General features: G+C 49.9%; 1 protein-coding gene across 8 annotated transcripts in view; it reads left to right on the top strand.

Moving 5' to 3' along the window:
* Positions 1 to 19,787, top strand: part of rols (zinc-RING finger and ankyrin repeat domain-containing protein rolling pebbles) — a 469,239-nt gene that overhangs the window by 223,647 nt on the left and 225,805 nt on the right. The window contains exon 1 of one of the 8 annotated variants that reach the window (XM_075892150.1): positions 10,012 to 10,150. The exons of the other annotated variants lie outside the window; for them this stretch is intronic. The gene's annotated coding sequence lies outside the window, so the exon portion shown is untranslated. Of the gene's footprint in view, positions 1 to 10,011; positions 10,151 to 19,787 lie in introns of those variants that run through there. 8 annotated transcript variants of the gene reach the window in all.

Genomic DNA, 19,787 nt, shown 5'->3' with positions numbered 1-19,787 from the left:
CACGCTCGTGTCCTTCTTGTCCCTGTGTCGTCGTTTTGTTCTCGTGCTATATCTATCGTCATCATACGAGCGTGCGATGATGATCCGGGTGCCGTGACTGTTCATCTTTTTTTTTACGGCCTCAAGTTGTCTAAAGTGAGGCCTCAGGTGCCTGGCTTCACACCTTTGGGCACAATATTATAGTTACTCTGTTTACGTGCGAGGTCCATACTTCGCTGGGGCCGGCTGCAGAGCTTCTCCTAACAACAAGATGGCACCCGGAGCACATCTTGGCCCTGGCTACTGAGCAGCGCGAAACGTTTTATATAAATAGTGATATAGTATATAACATTTATTATTTATTATACTGTTCCTGGGTCAGTTATCTTCAGAATGTATATTCTGAAATTTTTTGTGAATATTTTTGCACATAGAGTTTTTCATTGCTCTATTTATCAGCTGGCAACCAAAATTTACACACTTTTCGCGTTTTTATTTATTCCGAAGTATATTTGTTGCTCTAGAACATATATTTTTTGGAAAGAGCATTTCATTGTGCAAAATTTGGTATGTTGCTATGCGTGACAGAGTATTTTCAAACTGGCAAGAAAGATCTTCCTGAGGTATATGAAAAATAACCATTTCCGCGAGGTAGCGAAAGAGTTAAAGATCTCGTTTCGCAGAAATTCTGGTGTCAGCGTCGTTGGTTATGAGCGAAAAATCATCATCTTGTGCGGGAGCGAAAAATTGAGAAAGATGGAAATAAATTGAGTAAAATAAAAATTTGTGGGTGTGCCTGGGGATCGAAGCCAGGGCGTTTGCATGGTAAGCAGGTGTTCTACCCAGAGCCACGCGTCTTCTTGGATTTACAGGGAAAATAACTTCCTCTGCTTGGAAATTCAGTGAAAGTAACTTGCATGCTTCCCAGTGCTACATATAGTATCGCAGTAAAATTGCGTGGTACAAGCGTACATTGCGATCGGGCGTCAGAACGTGCCACGCCACACAAAGTCATTTTTTCTGCTTTTTTTTTCTTAGTGTAAAGACTGTAGTGGGTGGAGGGCTAAAGTCAGGTAAGTTCAGGAGAGGGAAAAAAAGAAACTGCCGTTTAGTATCCATGTTTGAATGATTTCTCCAGCTGATACATGGAGATTCAGCTTTCTCGAGTAGGTTAGATTTTTTTTCGCAATTATGTAGGCGAATTGTTCTCTCAGAAATGAGCTCGAGAAATGTGAGCGAAGCACTCAAAAGGAATTGTGGCTGGGTTGCGACGAAATATCCAGGCTTAGTGTGGCAGTGCCAATGAAATTTTTATTTGTTAGTTTACATTTTCTTCAAGGTTCTAACGTTGTGATGATAACAAATAAAAATCCCGCCACGTGCCTTCGACAGGTTTCCTAGCTGGCCCTGATAGCGTTACGGGGGCCGTCAACATCGGTCGAGCGGGACGGCTTTGCTGTGACTCGCTTCCCTGGAGCGCTTTTGTCTCAAAATAGGAAGGACCAAAAAAAAAAAAAAATTCGTCTGCCTGCCAATAGAGGGCGAGCGAGAAAAAAACTGTCTCCCTTTCGGCGGTTTCAAGCGCTCGCTTGGCGGCTCGTCGCGATGCCCGCAGGCTTTGTTCACAAATTTGCCGCCAGAGGGCAAGCATTTTTTTCCGATGCCGTGTGATGGACAGTAAAGGAAAAGGGCCATAAGTTGACACAAAGTTTTGATCTCAATAGTGCTTCTTTTTGTGATGGGCCTGAAGCAAAGCACCGCGACTCCGAGAAATCACTGAAGCGGTAAATCAGTATTAAATATATAAAAAAAAACAGAGCGAGAAAGCGCATTAGGGTTTATAGCTGCCGATCACGCCTAGCCAGCTGTGCAACAGCGAAACAACTGGAACAATAGCTCATGGTAACTGAGATATTTACATGCAACGAGTTGAATCTAGGGATTCTTCTTTGTTTTTATTTTGACAACAAACGTGATACATTAAATGAAGTCTACAAGTAATATGCATTGAGCTTGTATTCCAAACTGTCGTATTAACGTGATAGGAGAAGTTTTAAAGAGATTATTTAGATTTTACCTTATTTTATTAACGAATAATTTTAAATACCTGATTTAAATGGTACTGCAAATGGTAATTACACAACGCATCAAAGGTGTCTGTATCTCAAGCGTGATGCGCCGAAAATCGAAACACTTTCTTCAGTTAAGGCTATATTTTTTAAAGCAGAGTAATGGGTAGTGTTCTAATATTAAAGTATCTTCGACATGACAGAAAATAATGCGCAATATTGGAAGATGGATGATATCGTCAGACCAGCCCCGTCTAAGTTTAATGGGGGCACATGGCATCGTAATATGGTAACTTCTGATTGTCGAGCTTGGTTCCAATATGACTGTTATTGTATTCCATCCACGTTGTGTCGCCCTATCTCTGTGAGCTAGTTTTGTATGTATCTGATTGCGATGAAGTATTATACCACTGGAACAACCTGAACTATTGGGAGACCTAGCGATGCGCGAGCTAAGGCAGCGGTCATTTCATTCAATTTTAACCCTCAGTGACCTGGGGCCCATACTAATTTGAGGTACTTCAGCTGAGATTCGTCTATCCAATTCCTCTATCAAGGACTGATGCAGCAAGACAACGTTACTTGCTGGCTCAGATCTTACGCGCGCGTTCTGGTCGTCTACCAGCGTCCAAAGGTGTCGCTTATGTGAACTGGATCCTTCGCTCAAGGTACAGCTACCATCACAACTTTGCCGCTGCGATGTGACACCGCTATGCCGCCTTCGTTTGGCTGTTGCATTCACAAAGGTGTTCTCCTTTCGCATCGGCATGGCAGACACCTCTATATGCGACTCCTGCGGAACTGAAGAGACCCTCGAACACGTCCTGTGCAGGTGCGCTTGCTACGACACGCAGCGATGCCAGCTCCGGATGATTTTGAACCAACTGGACTCTAGACCATTCTCTGTGCAGAGGATTCTGGGACCTTGGGCGTCAGCCTCAATCGCGCAGAAAGCGACTGAAGCACTCCTACTTTACTTGAAGACAACAAAGCTGAGCGACCGCCTGTAGACAGTGTGTGCTCCCCGAAGTGTGCTCGTGATTGTGTGAACCTTTCTTATTCTTCTGCAACATCCTTTCTCCCCTTTATCCCCTCCCCAGTTGTGCAGGGTAGCAAACTGGCTGTGCGTCTGGTTGACCTCTCTGCCTTTCCTTTTATATATATATATATATATATATATATATATATATATATATATATATATATATATATATGTGTGTGTGTGGGGGGGGGGAATTGCGCATACGGAGAGCGAATCAGGTATTATTACTGCCCGGCTCTCGTCCGTCGGAAGTTTTGGTATTGCCAGCATGCTATGCTGCAACATAGCATGCTGCAGTGGTAGCTTTGTGGCACTGCGCAGTAAGGAAAAAAAGCTTTCCTGGAATATTTTTTTTGTAATCATCAGGGGTTAGTATATGGCGAAGATTGCATTGAGTGATTGTGCGTCAGTTTATTGTATTTTGCAATTTTTCTTAAGAGCTTGTAGCTTGACCATGTGACCGCATGAATATACATATACTCGATCCACGTGTACGTGACTAAACCGTTGGTAGTCTAGCCGCTTTTCTGTCTCCTTCTTCGTTTCCTGTGCTCGTTATTTTTGTCGCTAGAATTTTGTTTCTGGAGCTATAGTGGCCGGAAAGGTTTTCTAACCACTATAGTGCTGCTACTGCTAGCAGAACTAGTGCTCTCGCTGTCGCTCAAAGCAAGCAGCAAACCAGCAGCAGCATCAAACAATGCCATTTCAGAAATGTAAACAAGTGCACAGGGCACCACATGAAAAAAAAAAAAAACTCTGAAAGCAACGTCGCTTCCCGACTGTACCAAAAATGACGACAATGTATCCTCGGAGTTTTGGCCAAATCCGTCTCTGCAATACGCAGCACGCGGAATGCTCCGTCAAAGAGTGGGACGCTCCTAATCTGCCCGTGGAACACTTGCTCCGAATCTACCAGCGGAATTCAGGTTCTCGGCCGCGGAGCGAGACAACTTGCTCCCGCTCGACGAGTGGAACTCGCCATCAGCGGCACCCCGTCAACTCCCTTCCGTGAACCTCGAGCTGGAGTGGTCCGTGTGGAACTTTTCGTAGGGATTATTTTATTAGGGGCGGAGCTTCTTAAAGCGGCACCCGTTCTTCCCTCGTAGTCGTAGTGTGTAACAAGTGTTACATTTTGACCTGCAAGGTAGTGCCGGTGGGAGGTTTCTCCTGTGCTTTGTGGAACAATAAAAAGTTCGCGGCGTGCACGTGAACTAAAAGCCGAATGCTCCTGTCTCTCATTCCCCATTAGCAACCATTGGCATGTTCCTGTAGGAAATGTTAGTAGAAGTAGAAGTGTTAAAAGCCGACTTCTGCTGTCCCTCATTTTCTATAGCAGCGATTGTTTACCTCCAAGGTAGTGCCTGGTGAGATTTCGCCTGTGCGTGATAAAACGATAGAAAATTTTTGTTCAAAATGCCGCTGATTGATGAAATAAACCAACGAAAGACGCCAGATGTTTTCTAAAAGCAAAACGAAAAGACGCCAGATGTTTCTAAAGCAAAACAAAAAAAAAAGACGCCCGCTGCTTAACGAAAGACGCCAGGTGTTTTCTAAAGCAATGGTTTTATAATCAAAACCATATCGGTACAGGTTTGTAGTTGCCGATGCTCGTTGCCGTCGGTGTGTGCTCGTATGGTACATTGAGTACTATCTGACAGGAAAAGGTTGCTACGTTATACTCGCTGGGCGTAACCTCCTTGGTTTTCGAAAGGTTTAGCGAGCGTTCGGCCGCAGTGCCATGAATACAGTGAACTAGTATATACTATAAACTCGATGTGGTTAAAGGTGGGAAGTAGACCCGAAGCGCAAGCCGTAAGAAAGTGTGCGTGTACCACCACTCGTTTAGTCCTTGGAATGTCCGCTGGATGGCGGTGCTTCTATATGGGGAATATAGGATGAAAAGATGCGAAATGGTGGTACTTGGAGTGTTGAATAGATGGACTAACGGACACACAGACAGATGCATGGATGGACGCATGAACGGACGCAGGGGCGGATGCATGGACGAACGCAGGGACGGACGCACGAACACACGCACGCACGCACGGGTGGATGGACGCATGGACGGCCACACAGGCGGACGCATGGATGGACGGAAGCAAGAACGAATGGACGGGTGAATGCTTCGCGCCACTCTCCATCATTCACTCCGTGTATATGCTGCCATTTTTTATCCCCAGCTTTTGAATAATTGTTTCAGCGTGTGCTGCGTCGCAACTCAGAAGTGCGAGGAAGACCTTCTTTGTAATTTCTTCTTTGTATCTCTTTTTAATTTCCATCATGTCGTTATTTTATTAACTGACGCGTGTTGTGTATACTTTGCGTTCTTTTAGAGCATATATTTAGTTTTGTGTTTCTTCTTTTTAACGAGCGTATTTTTGTTGTTTCTTTTTAGTTAATGTTTGTTAACTGCTGCCATTGCCCTTGCTTTAATTAAATGCGTGTTTGTTTTTAATCAAATGTTGATTCGGACCCAAACATCACTACACGTGCAAGCCGCATGGGTCCACCGGCCTGCGAATAAATTTTGAAATGCAATACTTTGAGGCCTTTCAGGCGTCACAGGCCGAGGCGTAAAGTGGAAGGCTTCGAGTCTGCCGCAGGCCTGAGTTAGATCGGCGGGGCCTTACTACGAGGTATGACAGCATTGTAATTCCATCAGAGCCAGGAACTGAAAGGGTTAACTCACGCAGGATAGTTTGTACATTGTAACTTTCTACAATTCAGTCTGGTTTGTACCATTTTGCCACTTATTTTGTGCAGTCCTCTCCAGGCCTTTAGCTCAGCGAAGTGGACGCTTGCTGGTTCCCAAGAAACAGTCATCATCCTGGTGGTGCGTCGATGTGGGCTCGATCGGAGTGTTTCCTTGTAAAGGATGGCAATGTTGGCTTCCACCGTGCGCGGTGACCATCTTTATAACCAACACAAGGCGTGGTGGTCGCTCACAACTTTCAAGGACCTGCTGTAAACGCATACAGGGGCGAAACTTAGATGTAGCCCAGATGGTGGCAAGGCGCTCCTTTTCTATTGTTGAGTGGGCTTCCGCCTTTGATAGCGACCGGCTGCCAGAATTTATGATCCTTTTTAGTCCGTCACTCCTCTGCACAAGAATGGTTGAGTCCGACACTGATTGCGTTGGTGTGCACTTCTGCTTCGGCGTATATTCGTCGTAATGCGCAAGCAATGGAGGCGTCCGCATGCGTTGTTTTAGTTTTTAATTGCTTCCTCCTGCAGTTTTGCCCATTTGAACTCGACGTCAGTTTTAGTAAGGTTAGTAAGTGATGCGGGAAATTTTCTGACGAAGCGTCTGTAACAGGTGCACAGGCTGAAAAACCGACATACGGCCTTGTTGTCCGTGGCAATTCAGCGATGGCGCTCGGTGGATCGGGGTGCACTCCGGGTTTGCTTATCACATGATCCAAGAGTTCATCGTATGCGAAGCGGCACTTTTGCGTGAGTCCGTAGGTTTTGATTGCTTGAAGAAAAGCTTCAAGGTGCCGTAGGTGTTCGTCGAAGTTTGAGGAACACACAACGACGTCGTGTTGGCACAGAAGCTTGTGTTTCATTCGGGCTGGGGGGGTTTAACTTGAACGTTTCTCTAAGCTAATCATTCAGTTCAGTCCAAGGTCACTTTATTATTATTCATTCAAATACAATGGTACTTGGTTACAAGCACGCAGACAAGGTTCAGGGTTGATAGTATGCATTCAATCTTAGCATTCACCCCTACTGCATTTGCGACTGCATGTGATGGGTAGGACGTCGCACCATAATATACAAAAGGCTTATCACCACAGAAGAGCGAACGTTGCGAACAACGGTCAGTTGTCCGGCATCCTTGTAATATATATCGCTTCCTGAACAGCACCTCACGTTGCTCTCAACTTTCCCCGTCAAAGGAGGTGGTGAAACCACCTCGCTTTCATCGTGTCAACAGCCATGGCATCTTGGCAGATAGCAAAAGGTAACAACGCTGCCTCCCCCCCCCCCTTTTTTTTTTAGTGCGTGTTCGTTCTCTGCCGTGATCCACAGGTGGTAGCCGCAAAGCGAGCCTGGCCGTACGCGCAACGGCACTGCGATGAAGCCCACATGCGCACAAAAAACAGCATCCAGTTTGAACGAAAGGGAGGGGGGGGGGGGCAGAGGAGCTGATTTGGCATGAGTGTTTTCAAGAACACCAAGCAACACCAGCAGCAAAGGGGTGCGCCGGGGGCGGTCACGGAGAATGCATTCCACAGCCCACCCCTGACCTTCGTCACTCGCTAAATAGAGGCCCGCGGTGGTTTGCGCTGTGAACTGTCGATGGGCGGCTGGCTTCGGCCGGGAAGCTCCTCTCTTCTGCTCTTTTCCGGCCACTTCCGCGGCTTCTCTTTACCGTTGCCTCGGCGTCTTGCTGGGAAGCGCGGATAAAGTACAAGCTATAGAATGCTCCCAGCTCTGTCTGGCACGCAGAAAAAGAGCGGCCGCCACTGTTTTCTGCTGCACAGGCGTTGGCGGACGCGCCTTTGCGCGTTTCGCCGAACCGTTCCGTCTGATACGGCGGTCTTCGCGTGGAGGAGCGCCAAGTGAGAGGAGTTTCGAAGGAAGGAGAAAAGTGCGAAGCCGACGGGGAAAAACATAAACAAGAGAGGCTCGTGGCTGCGATTTGTCTTCCGAGGGTCAGGGATCCCTGGTGTGGTGCACAGAAGGGAAGGATAGGAGAGGGCGGCTGCCCATCTGTCTTCCCTGTGCTGGGCTCCCTGAGAAACCCTGGTGTCCATCACGGCGCCGCTCGGCTTGCGCCTGCAACCTTTTCCCGTCATTTGCTCTTCTTTCGCAGAAAAGATCCCGTGCCCTTGCGTTGTCACGTTGCGTACACGCTGGCCTCGGTTCAGCTTCCTTGACGTCTTGCCTTTTCCTTTCTGATCAGCACTTACGCATTTTCTGCTCTTTTTTCTCTTTCTTTTCGCGTTTGTCCATCGTGCCGCAACGCGTACATACCTTGGGGGACCACGAGGAAAAAGGTCGTATCGCTCGCCGCTGTCCAGCAAAGACAGAAAACCTGGACCGTGTCGCAGTGGAAGCGATGGCGCGCCGAGGGGTATTTCGAGCCTTGTCTCCACATTAACGCCGCCCTGATCTCGTGGATCAATCTCCGGCAGATCGCTTAGCGACCCCCCTTTTTGGTGGACCTAATCTCCCCTTGGCGCCTGTCGGAGAAGGTCCAATGAGGGAAGCTATCGGCAGGTCGAGACATCTCAAGCATGTACTCCTCCTTCTCGCGCACTCATCTGTTTCTTTCCATGAATTTCACTTTCCTCTTCCCGTTTCACGTTGTAGCTTCTTTTGCCGCTCGTTTTTATACCGCCTCAATGTCGCTCCTCTTTATCATTTTTTTATTGAGGGAAAGTAATAAAATTCGGTGACGGGAGACGTGATAGATCGGTGCACTCTTTCCCGGTACCTTGGGCGATGAAGTGCAATGAGTGTCTAAAATAGATTTGCTTGAAGAAATCTGCTCTCCTTTTTCTCGAACCCATTGAAGAATGGTGCCTTCTCTAAAGTAGATTAGGGGCAGCCAATGGTCTCACACTCCGAGCCGATGGTGCACCACAAGTTGCCACTTGATGCGACCCCAATAAATTATCTCAATTAATGGGGTAAAGTATGATTATATATATATATATATATATATATATATATATATATATATATATATATATATATATATATATATATATATATATATATATATATGAGATATAACAAACAGTAGTGCGAAGGAATGTACAGGGGAAGTTATTAGAATCAATGGAATGTAAATAAGAAGAAAGAAGAAAGAAAAGTGGATGAAAAAATTACCAGCTGTGAGCAGGAATCGAACCCAGAGCATCGAACGCGTTATTCGAAGGTCGTGGGTTCGATTCCTGCTCACAGCTGGTAATTTTTTCATCCACTTTTCTTTCTTCTTTCTTCTTATTTACATTCCATTGGTTCTAATAACTTCCCCTGTACATTCCTTCGCACTACTGTCTGTTATATCTCATTAATATTGTGTTAAAACACGGAAATACGAGCCCTTAGGTATACACTTCTCTCCCTTATATATATATATATATATATATATATATATATATATATATATATATATATATATATATATATATATATATATATATATATATATATATATATATGGATTGGCTCACATTGGCTGTCAACAACACGTGCTTCTATTTTGATCTACCAGATGGCGCAACACGCTTCACGCTCGTTACGTACGCGGGTACTACGGCGTACTAAAAGCCGATTAGTGGCAAACGACGCCACGAAACGCAAGGCGCTTGCGTGATGCGTACGTAGCACCATTCCGCAGTACTGAAACACTATAATGACTCGTCTGCGCCTTCTCCCGCGCCTACCCTCAAGTTTTCCGGAGCTCGCCGCCAGAGCCAGGTGCGGCGTTGTCGTCGCTCCGCAAACTTGAGCTAGAGTGTACTGGTACTTGAGCTTTCATGCGGCGCCGCTTGAATGGGTCCCGGCGTCGTCGCCGGCGTAGACGCACGCCCCGGCTTTTTCTTGCTATCGCTGCGCGCGACTCGGCCCGGCTCCGTTTGCTGCCCTTATCACATATACGCGCTGGGTTGCTAAACGGCCCGGCCGTTCCGGCATGTAGCAGGGCAATCAGCGGCCGCGTCCTAATCTCGTTCACGGCGCAGATAGGAAGGACGGCTCCGTTCCGGGCTCTTACGAAGCGTCTGTTGCCACTGCACGCATTCCCCCGGCGCTGGTCGCGCTAGTCTCCGCGTCGTTTAAACGTCGTGCGGGCGTGCTGGAGCAACAGAATGTGTGTGCTAGTGTGGAAGGCTGCGTGATGCATATTTGGACGCGGCGAGAGAGCGACAAGTAGCGCTTGCCCACGGTCGCACCGATGTCACGTCAACCCCGTCGGTTCATTCACGACATGCCGCGTGATTCGTCATTGTGTGTTAATTCACCGATCTGGAGTACTTGCCGGCAAGTGTCCGTGACAATCCATGGTCTCAGCCATCCGCCGAATACAGAGTGGATATCTACAGCTGTAAGGCCGCTCGCTTGCGTTTCAGCAAAGCAGTGGTACTCTTGTGCTTTGATTATATTTTTCTGTATATATTTAACGATGTTTATGCTTCACGCGCTTTTTCACGCGTATACGAGGCTGCCTGAGGCGCATGTCAACGTGTCTTGAGGAAGACCATGCAGCCTCTAAATGCCGCACTTGTTCAGAATTGCTCTCTTCATTTGAGGTACAATTCGAGCATGTATGTCGCTTCTGCTGTTGTGGAACGCGCCGATATTGTTGCGCAAGGGTCCTTGCCGAAATCGAAGCTGTCAACATATTGATTCACGGGACAAACTACCCTGATTTCGGGCTACGGCGGCACACATCGGCTATTTTCGTTATGGGAAGCGACGTTATGTCACTTGACGTGCGAAATACCGTTCGCTTTTGATTGGCTTGAAGCGTCAAGTAGCGTACCGTATTCACATGGTGGTAGCAAGGCCATACGAGTGAATGCTAAAACAGCAAACAACCTTTATATACTTTCTCAGAAAGAAATCATTACTGTTTCTAATTGATGTATCTTTAGAACAACGAACACGATTCTGCGAACGAGGCTCTGGTACGCCAGCAACTAAAGGTGAAAACGCATGCCGCTTTTATGATGCATTCAGACGATGGACCGAATCTGGATGTGGCGGGACGAACGGGCGCGTCTCTTGACCTCGCATGAGCGATTCCCCTCGTCGTGGGCGGATGACCCCAATTTGTTTCTCACATCGGGATTATGGAGGGAGAAAGCCGATACCTCAGCGCATTACCTCGGGACAACCAGTACACTTTTCGTCTGCTCGCGGCATTTCCTCCATGGCTCGCGGTCGGCATCATCTGTATATGCTTCAACATGTTTTACTTCGGGGGCATTGCTCTCAGGTGATCAAATACGCAGAAATCACTTTTGGTGGTTCGAAAAATGTCGCCGCCTTCGTTTGACACGCGAGATTCTTAGCCGCCATGGTAGTGAAATATTTTAACTTCTGCAACCTGCCGCTTGTAAAAAAGGACGGGAGACGGGTTCAGAAGTGCCACACGTGGGGGAACAATGTATAGTTGTAAGAACCAGCAACTCCGTTTTCTCCTGAAAGAATAACACTCCTCGTCCATTTCGCGACAGCCATCGCAGCCAAGCGTCGCTTCTTGCGAGCATCGATGTTGAATACTCTCAAACCAGTCTGCTGCCAGCGGGCGCAGGTGAGCGCCGAATCTGCTGTCGAAAGTAATCCGGCTATTTTCTCCTAGGACAGCGTCCGTCGTGTGGATGCGCCTGCAGGCAGATCGTCCGTGGATTAGCCGTCCACGACCATTCCGGATTCGGCCCGTCGTCTGAATGCATCATTCGCGAGCCAAAAATGCGACATGTGGTGGACGCCGGCGTTGCTGCCAAACGCGTCTTCCATGCAGGTGGGGAAGTGACCCGCCCAAAGCGCATGTGTGTATCTTGTGGCGAATTCCATTGGCAGAGCAGGAGCACTCAAAAGCACGCTTAAAGTGCTCTCTTCAGGGCCGGCGTGTTTCAGTGGTCGAACAGGTGCAGGACCACTGTCATCCATTGTAAGAGCGAGAGTACTTTTGCTGCGCCAAGAGCATCCAAGAGCAGTTTGCAGTGATCTCGCCTGAAAAGTGGAGTAGGAAGAAGGGGGGCAGTGATTCTTAAATTAAAAGAAGAGAAAAGTGGGCCTCGTAACTGTCTCTCAGGGGGAGGACACCTCAACAGTAGCTCACGACGGGGGTGGGGGTAAGAAGAGATTAAAAAAATGGGATTAAAAGGTATAGAGACGGGATAAGGTAAGAGCGAGGCGCAAAGACAGCGAGACGCGGAAATAAGGAAATGATAGGAAAAATGGACATGGTCGGAGGAGTCCGAGGACGGGGCACCACTCGGCGAGAGCTCTTGTCGGTGCCAGGAGATGGCGTAGGGCGAGCTCAGCCGGCCAGAGCTACGCTGTCGTCGGAGATCGCGGGGGCACAACTGGTCGGCACGAAATCTAGAGAGCGAGTCCAGACCAAGCGGAGTAGGCGCAGTACGACGAGCGACGTAGTCCTTGAACGTCGCAGCCTCCAAATTTTTCATCAGCCGGTGAGCGCGACGGCAATTGTAGCCACCATGTGTAGTTTGACACCGCTGTTTTGTACGGATGGCTGCGATGAGGGCTGGACGTTAGCATAATGAGTCATTGCAAAGGCATACTAGATATTAGGATAATGAAGAAGATGTGGCTGACTGATTTCACGCGTATTTTGCTGCTGCCGCACAAAGAATATGCCGGTACTTGGAATGTTTGTCACATGGTCCCCCTATTCGTCGCCTTCTCACCTGCCCCCCGGGAGCGCGGCGCATTGCAGTGGCAGGTTGAGTGGCCCTGCCCTCAGTGCCCTGCCCCTCTACTCCTGTTCTCTCAATGGAATTCGCCATTACACAGTGTGACCATAGGAGCGCCTGCTACCCGACGCACGTTGTTTGTAGTAACCATGCTAACGACGCCGTCAAAAAGAGCGGTAGCGAGGTATTGTGTGAAGACCACCATGAGGTGACATTTCCGGTACGTCTTCATATGAAGCGCGCTGTGATTGGAAGCGTATTTTGAGGTGAGCAGGTGAGTGAAATGCAAAAAAGAACGTTTCTTGTCGTCGTCTGTTGGATTTTTGAATTTTGAGGACTCATAAGTTCGCTTTTCGCGCACCAATTTCTATCATTTTTTTTTTTTTGCATTTGTCTCGGTAATCATTGCTACACGCGTTACTGTGCTAAATAAAGCTGTCGCAAAAGTGTTCCAGGGCACCTTTAAGCTTACGCGCTTGTGTACAGCGAAGCAGACATGTAAGATGAGGAATCATAACACTTTACGAGCACTCTTGTCATCCGTGCATAATATGTGTGCATGGTTTCTGACCAGGCAATTTCGCGGACCTTCGCGCTACTCTGCTCCTGTAGGGAGCATATACAGTCAAGCCCGAACCACTCGTACGCTGCCCGAGCAGGAGCGCCCGACTCGCGAGGAATGGTGATTTCCACCTACACACTACGCGCGCTGGCGCGCACTTACCCCAAGCAAGCGGGAATTAGGGAGCCTACCTTGCATGACCGCCTGTTTTAGGCTGGATACATCTCAAAAAGTGCCCTAAAGAACTTCGCCAAAATCAGCGGCCAATCGGGCACGCTGTTGCCACCTTCCACCAAATCTAGCATAATCTATTTGTGCGCCACCACTTCGAAACCAGCCATACAATTTCCTTTTCCCAGCTACTCGTTATCTGCAAGATAGGGGACATGAAGTGTACTTTCAAAAGCCCCTTTTCAGGGTAAAGCCTTATGAAGGCAAAGGCCTTTGATACATCAGGCGTGAAATGTCGATGGTGTCCAGCGTCGGCGTCAACATGAAGTATTATATGCATGAAGCTCGAAACGTGACCTTTGGTGGCGTCGTCCAGCATCGGCGTGAACACGAACTCCGCAGGTGCATCAAGTGCGAAATGTAACCGTCGGTGGCGTCCAGCATCGGCGTCAACACGTTACATGCATAGCCCGAGACGTAACCGTCGGTGGCGTCGCCCAGCATCGGCGTCAACACGTTACATGCATAGCCCGAGACGTAACCGTCGGTGGCGTCGCCCAGCATCGGCGTCAACACGTTACATGCAAAGCCCGAGACGTAACCGTCGGTGGCGTCGCCCAGCATTGGCGTCAACACGTCACATGCAAAGCCCGAGACGTAACCGTCCGTAGCGTCGCCCAGCATCGGCGTCAACACGTTACATGCATAGCCCGAGACGTAACCGTCGGTGGCGTCGCCCAGCATCGGCGTCAACACGTCACATGCAAAGCCCGAGACGTAACCGTCGGTGGCGTCGCCCAGCATCGGCGTCAACACGTTACATGCATAGCCCGAGACGTAACCGTCGGTGGCGTCGCCCAGCATCGGCGTCAACACGTTACATGCAAAGCCCGAGACGTAACCGTCGGTGGCGTCGCCCAGCATTGGCGTCAACACGTCACATGCAAAGCCCGAGACGTAACCGTCGGTGGCGTCGCCCAGCATTGGCGTCAACACGTCACATGCAAAGCCCGAGACGTAACCGTCGGTGGCGTCGCCCAGCATCGGCGTCAACACGTTACATGCATAGCCCGAGACGTAACCGTCGGTGGCGTCGCCCAGCATCGGCGTCAACACGTTACATGCATAGCCCGAGACGTAACCGTCGGTGGCGTCGCCCAGCATCGGCGTCAACACGTTACATGCAAAGCCCGAGACGTAACCGTCGGTGGCGTCGCCCAGCATCGGCGTCAACACGTTACATGCATAGCCCGAGACGTAACCGTCGGTGGCGTCGCCCAGCATCGGCGTCAACACGTTACATGCAAAGCCCGAGACGTAACCGTCGGTGGCGTCGCCCAGCATTGGCGTCAACACGTCACATGCAAAGCCCGAGACGTAACCGTCCGTAGCGTCGCCCAGCATTGGCGTCAACACGTTACATGCATAGCCCGAGACGTAACCGTCGGTGGCGTCGCCCAGCATTGGCGTCAACACGTTACATGCATAGCCCGAGACGTAACCGTCGGTGGCGTCGCCCAGCATCGGCGTCAACACGTTACATGCATAGCCCGAGACGTAACCGTCGGTGGCGTCGCCCAGCATCGGCGTCAACACGTTACATGCAAAGCCCGAGACGTAACCGTCGGTGGCGTCGCCCAGCATCGGCGTCAACACGTTACATGCAAAGCCCGAGACGTAACCGTCGGTGGCGTCGCCCAGCATCGGCGTCAACACGTCACATGCAAAGCCCGAGACGTAACCGTCGGTGGCGTCGCCCAGCATCGGCGTCAACACGTTACATGCATAGCCCGAGACGTAACCGTCGGTGGCGTCGCCCAGCATCGGCGTCAACACGTTACATGCATAGCCCGAGACGTAACCGTCGGTGGCGTCGCCCAGCATCGGCGTCAACACGTTACATGCATAGCCCGAGACGTAACCGTCGGTGGCGTCGCCCAGCATCGGCGTCAACACGTCACATGCAAAGCCCGAGACGTAACCGTCCGTAGCGTTGCCCAGCATTGGCGTCAACACGTTACATGCATAGCCCGAGACGTAACCGTCCGTAGCGTCGCCCAGCATTGGCGTCAACACGTTACATGCATAGCCCGAGACGTAACCGTCGGTGGCGTCGCCCAGCATCGGCGTCAACACGTTACAAGCATAGCCCGAGACGTAACCGTCGGTGGCGTCGCCCAGCATCGGCGTCAACACGTTACATGCATAGCCCGAGACGTAACCGTCGGTGGCGTCGCCCAGCATCGGCGTCAACACGTTACATGCAAAGCCCGAGACGTAACCGTCGGTGGCGTCGCCCAGCATCGGCGTCAACACGTCACATGCAAAGCCCGAGACGTAACCGTCCGTAGCGTCGCCCAGCATTGGCGTCAACACGTTACATGCATAGCCCGAGACGTAACCGTCGGTGGCGTCGCCCAGCATCGGCGTCAACACGTTACATGCATAGCCCGAGACGTAACCGTCGGTGGCGTCGCCCAGCATCGGCGTCAACACGTTACATGCATAGCCCGAGACGTAACCGTCGGTGGCGTCGCCCAGCATCGGCGTCAACACGTTACATGCAAAGCCCGAGACGTAACCGTCGGTGGCGTCGCCCAGAATCGGCGTCAACACGTTACATGCAAAGCCCGAGACGTAACCGTCGGTGGCGTCGCCCAGCATTGGCGTCAACACGTTACATGCATCAAGTTGAAAACGTAAACGTCCGCCAGTCCGTGTGGCCGTCCGCTTTGCCCCACTCGTCATCATTTACCTCGTGGATATTCTGTGATTTTAGCGCTACCTAGGATTTTGATGTAGCCTCGCCGCGGTGGTCAAGTGGCTGAGGTATTCGGCTTCTGACCCGCAGGTCGTGGGATTAAATCTTGGCCTCGGTGGCTGCATTTTCGATGGAGGCGAAAATGCTGTAGGCCCGTGTGCTGAGATTCGGGTGCACGTTAGAGAACCCCAGGTGGTCAAAATTTCTGAAGCCCTCCACTACGGCGTCTCTCATAATCATATGGTGATTTCGGGACAGTGCTGCTTGCGACCATTGCGGCAGCGATGATACAATAGAGCACCTCTGTCATTATCCTTGTTACAGCGTGCAAAGACGGCAGCTAGCTGCTGCGTTAGCTCGCCTTGACGACAGACCACTGTCAGAACAGTCAGTGCTTGAAAGGCGACAGAACCTGTCTTCGCACATATAATCAGTGAAGGCCTTATTGAACTTTTGGCGTTATAGTGGCCTATTCATTAGGCTGTAAGCTCACTTTTTTGTTTTCTCTTTCGCGCGTCTATTTCGCTCTTCGCTTTCTTTCGCATCTTCATTCCCCATTCTCTTTTCCCTTAGTGTAGGGTAGCAAACTGGTGTTCCGATTTCTGGTTAACCTTCCTACCTTTCCTCATTTTATTCTCTCTCTCTGAAATCCCACATATCAACCAATCAATGAGACTTTGATGTATCCACTGTTTCGTGTTGAAGCCGACGCTGGACGCCACCGACGGACACATTTCACGCTTGATGCACCTAATGCTTCGTGTTGACGCCGACGGTGGGCCTTATTCGCGAGGATGAAATGAAGCCAAGCGTACACGCAGTGTGGGCCACAATGGTACTTCATTGTCGTCTGGCAACATTGTTTTTTGGTGGGCGGAGGAGCGTTGGGGGCATGTAGTTGGTCAAAGGCTGGTACCACCCTAAAACAGGCTGCCATAGGCTCCCTAGCGGGGCGGGGGGCGCCACGTACTGAGCTGTTTGTGAGCTTCGAAGTCATTTATATGAGCTTTACCACCCTCCGTAAGTCCAGGGGGTGCCGGACAGAGCCATACTGCACGGACAGACGAACACGATTGCGTACACGAGTGCACTGCACATCGCTGCTACGTGTACGACGCGCATACATACCGCCGGCAGGTACGCCGACATCATCGAGCCCAACGAATGTGCACTCCAAAGCATGCCCCATGAGAGTGCATCGCTACAATTTGCACGATGCGTCTTGCGAAGTAGAACTATGCGGTCTTGTTGCGAAACATGTATGAATAGAGCTTGTAAATGAATTCATGTAGCTGTGTGTGTCCTGTGGATAGGGATGTAAAATATGCACGAAAAGGGAAGAAGAGGTAACCCGACTCGCCGACTAGGTCCATGTCTGGATAAGTATAGCCACAGCGTCGTTTCGTATCTGCAGGGCTCCAAGCGCGGCTAAACGCGCGCCGTCTCAAGGCGAAAATCAAAATCAGATCGCTGCAGACACTCGCGTACGCAGAGCGGCGCGCTTACGTCATCTGCGCATGCGCCGTTCCCGCAGCGCGTACCGCGCACGCTCGGGAAGCACAGCGTACGTGTGGTTTGGGCTTTACTCCGCTGCTTAACGCCACCGCCGGAACCCTCTCAACAATGCAGCCTGACATGTTGCAGTAATAATGCGTCTGAACACGTAATTATCATAATGGCTTATTTCGTGGTTTAAGCCAGTCACCCACTGCAAAAGGCACAACACATGATACTGCTCCTATTTCCTGAGGGCCACGTAGTGGGTGCACATAGCAAATTCGAAAAGGTTTCATGCACTAAGTGTTTGAGGTACGCACTAAGAACAGGATATCGCGTTCAACTCCTAAATTCGAAGCTTAAAAGTCCGCTAACTTTATTGCCCTCAGTAGGGGTCCTGAAGGACACCTAGCTATTGGGACCAAATACTGAAAAGTGATTCGCTAGAAGACAAACTTCAGGCTGTCCACGAGGCACGGAAGCAGCATCATTAGCAACCGTACTAATGCGGCATTTAAGAGCAAACCTCATAAGCGCGAAAATGCACGCGACAGCGACGAGCGATTCTATAAGCGACGAAACAGGGCAGGGCGTTCGCGCGACGTGTCGCGTGCTCGTTTTCGCGCGATCACTCGGTTCTCCAGATTTAGAAACTATCGCTTATCGCCCGGAAGTGCTGGGCTCAAGCAGCCAATAGCCAAAAACCGGAAAAGACAAAGACTACATAGGTGCACGTGACCCTGCCCGAGTCACGTATGCGCAACAAGAAAGAACGCAATGTTTACGCATGTGCATATAAAAAAGTGCTGCAAGGCATTAATAAACACTTTCCGTTCCATTACACAACAATATATCGTATTTTTAAATTGCATACCGCTCACTACGCGGTTTTCTTGGTGCGAGTAGACGGCCTCATGCCAGCAACAGTGGAGTTCGCTCGCCGAAGCCGTCGCGTGAATGAGGTTTGCCTGCGCTAGCGACTGATCGCGCGAAGCCGATCTACGTTGTGTCGCTCGTCGCTGTCGCGTGTATTTTCGCGCTTATGAGGTTTGGCCCTTATGCGTATCCGTGACCACATGTTTCCGCATAATCTCTGTTGCGTTAGCGCGACAGATGGTGTTCACCCGGTGCTGCACTCGTGTGTAAGCTGCGCTGCTTGGTTCGTCGCAGCGCAGCTGAGTCGCATGTCTGCGGACTAAATGTGAACCTTCGTGTGAACCCCACCTGAAAGTGCCGCTGAAGATAAGAAGCACAAGCCGAACGACACCTTTATGCCGCGCTCTGTGTCCGTCTTGCAAAAACACCTGTACACTACGTGCCTGGAAAATTCTGTGGACAAGGGCAACGTTCTTTTTTAAAACTAAAAATCTTGTATAAGTATCGCACGCAGCCCCGGAACTATACCTGATCAGATAGCGAAGGAGGGTGGGCAGGCAACACGTTGAAGCAACGATAAAAAAAAAAAAAAAAAACGCCAGGCCTGCGCGGAAGGCGCCACACAGTCGCCGCGAAAGCTAGAAGGGCGGCTTTTCAGAGCCTTTTCAAGACACTCATTTGCTAACTACTGCAAGCACACTTGCTTTATACGCGGTAGAACATTAATAATGATTTTTGGGGGGTTGTAGGTCGGCATTCCCTATGCTATTTTTCGTCATTGTTCTGAGAAGCGTGGTATCCGCTAAACACTTGCAAATAACTTTGTGTCAATTGTTCATGCAGTGGCTCACGACGATGAGGAATTATGGCTGAGTGGGTATGCGCCACAGTTAGTAGGGGAACAAAAAAAAAAGGTTATGTAATGGGTTGGAGCATTAAACGGCCCACTGGTTACGCTATTCGCATTCTGCGACGACTGGTTGTTCTTTCGCTGTTTTAAAACACTTTGTAAGTCGTATTAACGTGATTGATTTCCTGACATCAATCCTGCCTTAGGCAAGTTTGACAACAAGTCACCAGCACCGGTGTAACTCAGTGGTGGAAAACGGCGCTGGCACCTAGCGGACCAGGGTTCGAGCCCCACTGTGTCATTCGTGCTATGGTTTTTTTTTCTTCTAATTTGGCGCGATGTGTTCACGGAAACCGGTGGCGGCGGACGACTGCGCGTGAGCCGAGTTGTGATCTCCTGACAGCTCTCGCTGTAATAAGGAACGAGCGAAAGATAACGGCACTGGCATGATCCTTGCTCGAAAGGAGTTGCCGCGCCATTCTTGGGAAGCATTTTCGAACCTGCACGGCGTGATGTGGCTGTACGTACGCAATGCACGGAAGACGCGTGTGCCTGCGGCGGCGAGTGACCCGTGGAGAG

Source organism: Rhipicephalus microplus, chromosome 4, assembly GCF_043290135.1.
Source record: "Rhipicephalus microplus isolate Deutch F79 chromosome 4, USDA_Rmic, whole genome shotgun sequence".
NCBI lineage: Eukaryota > Metazoa > Arthropoda > Arachnida > Ixodida > Ixodidae > Rhipicephalus > Rhipicephalus microplus.
This window is presented reverse-complemented; position numbering and strand designations above follow the sequence as displayed.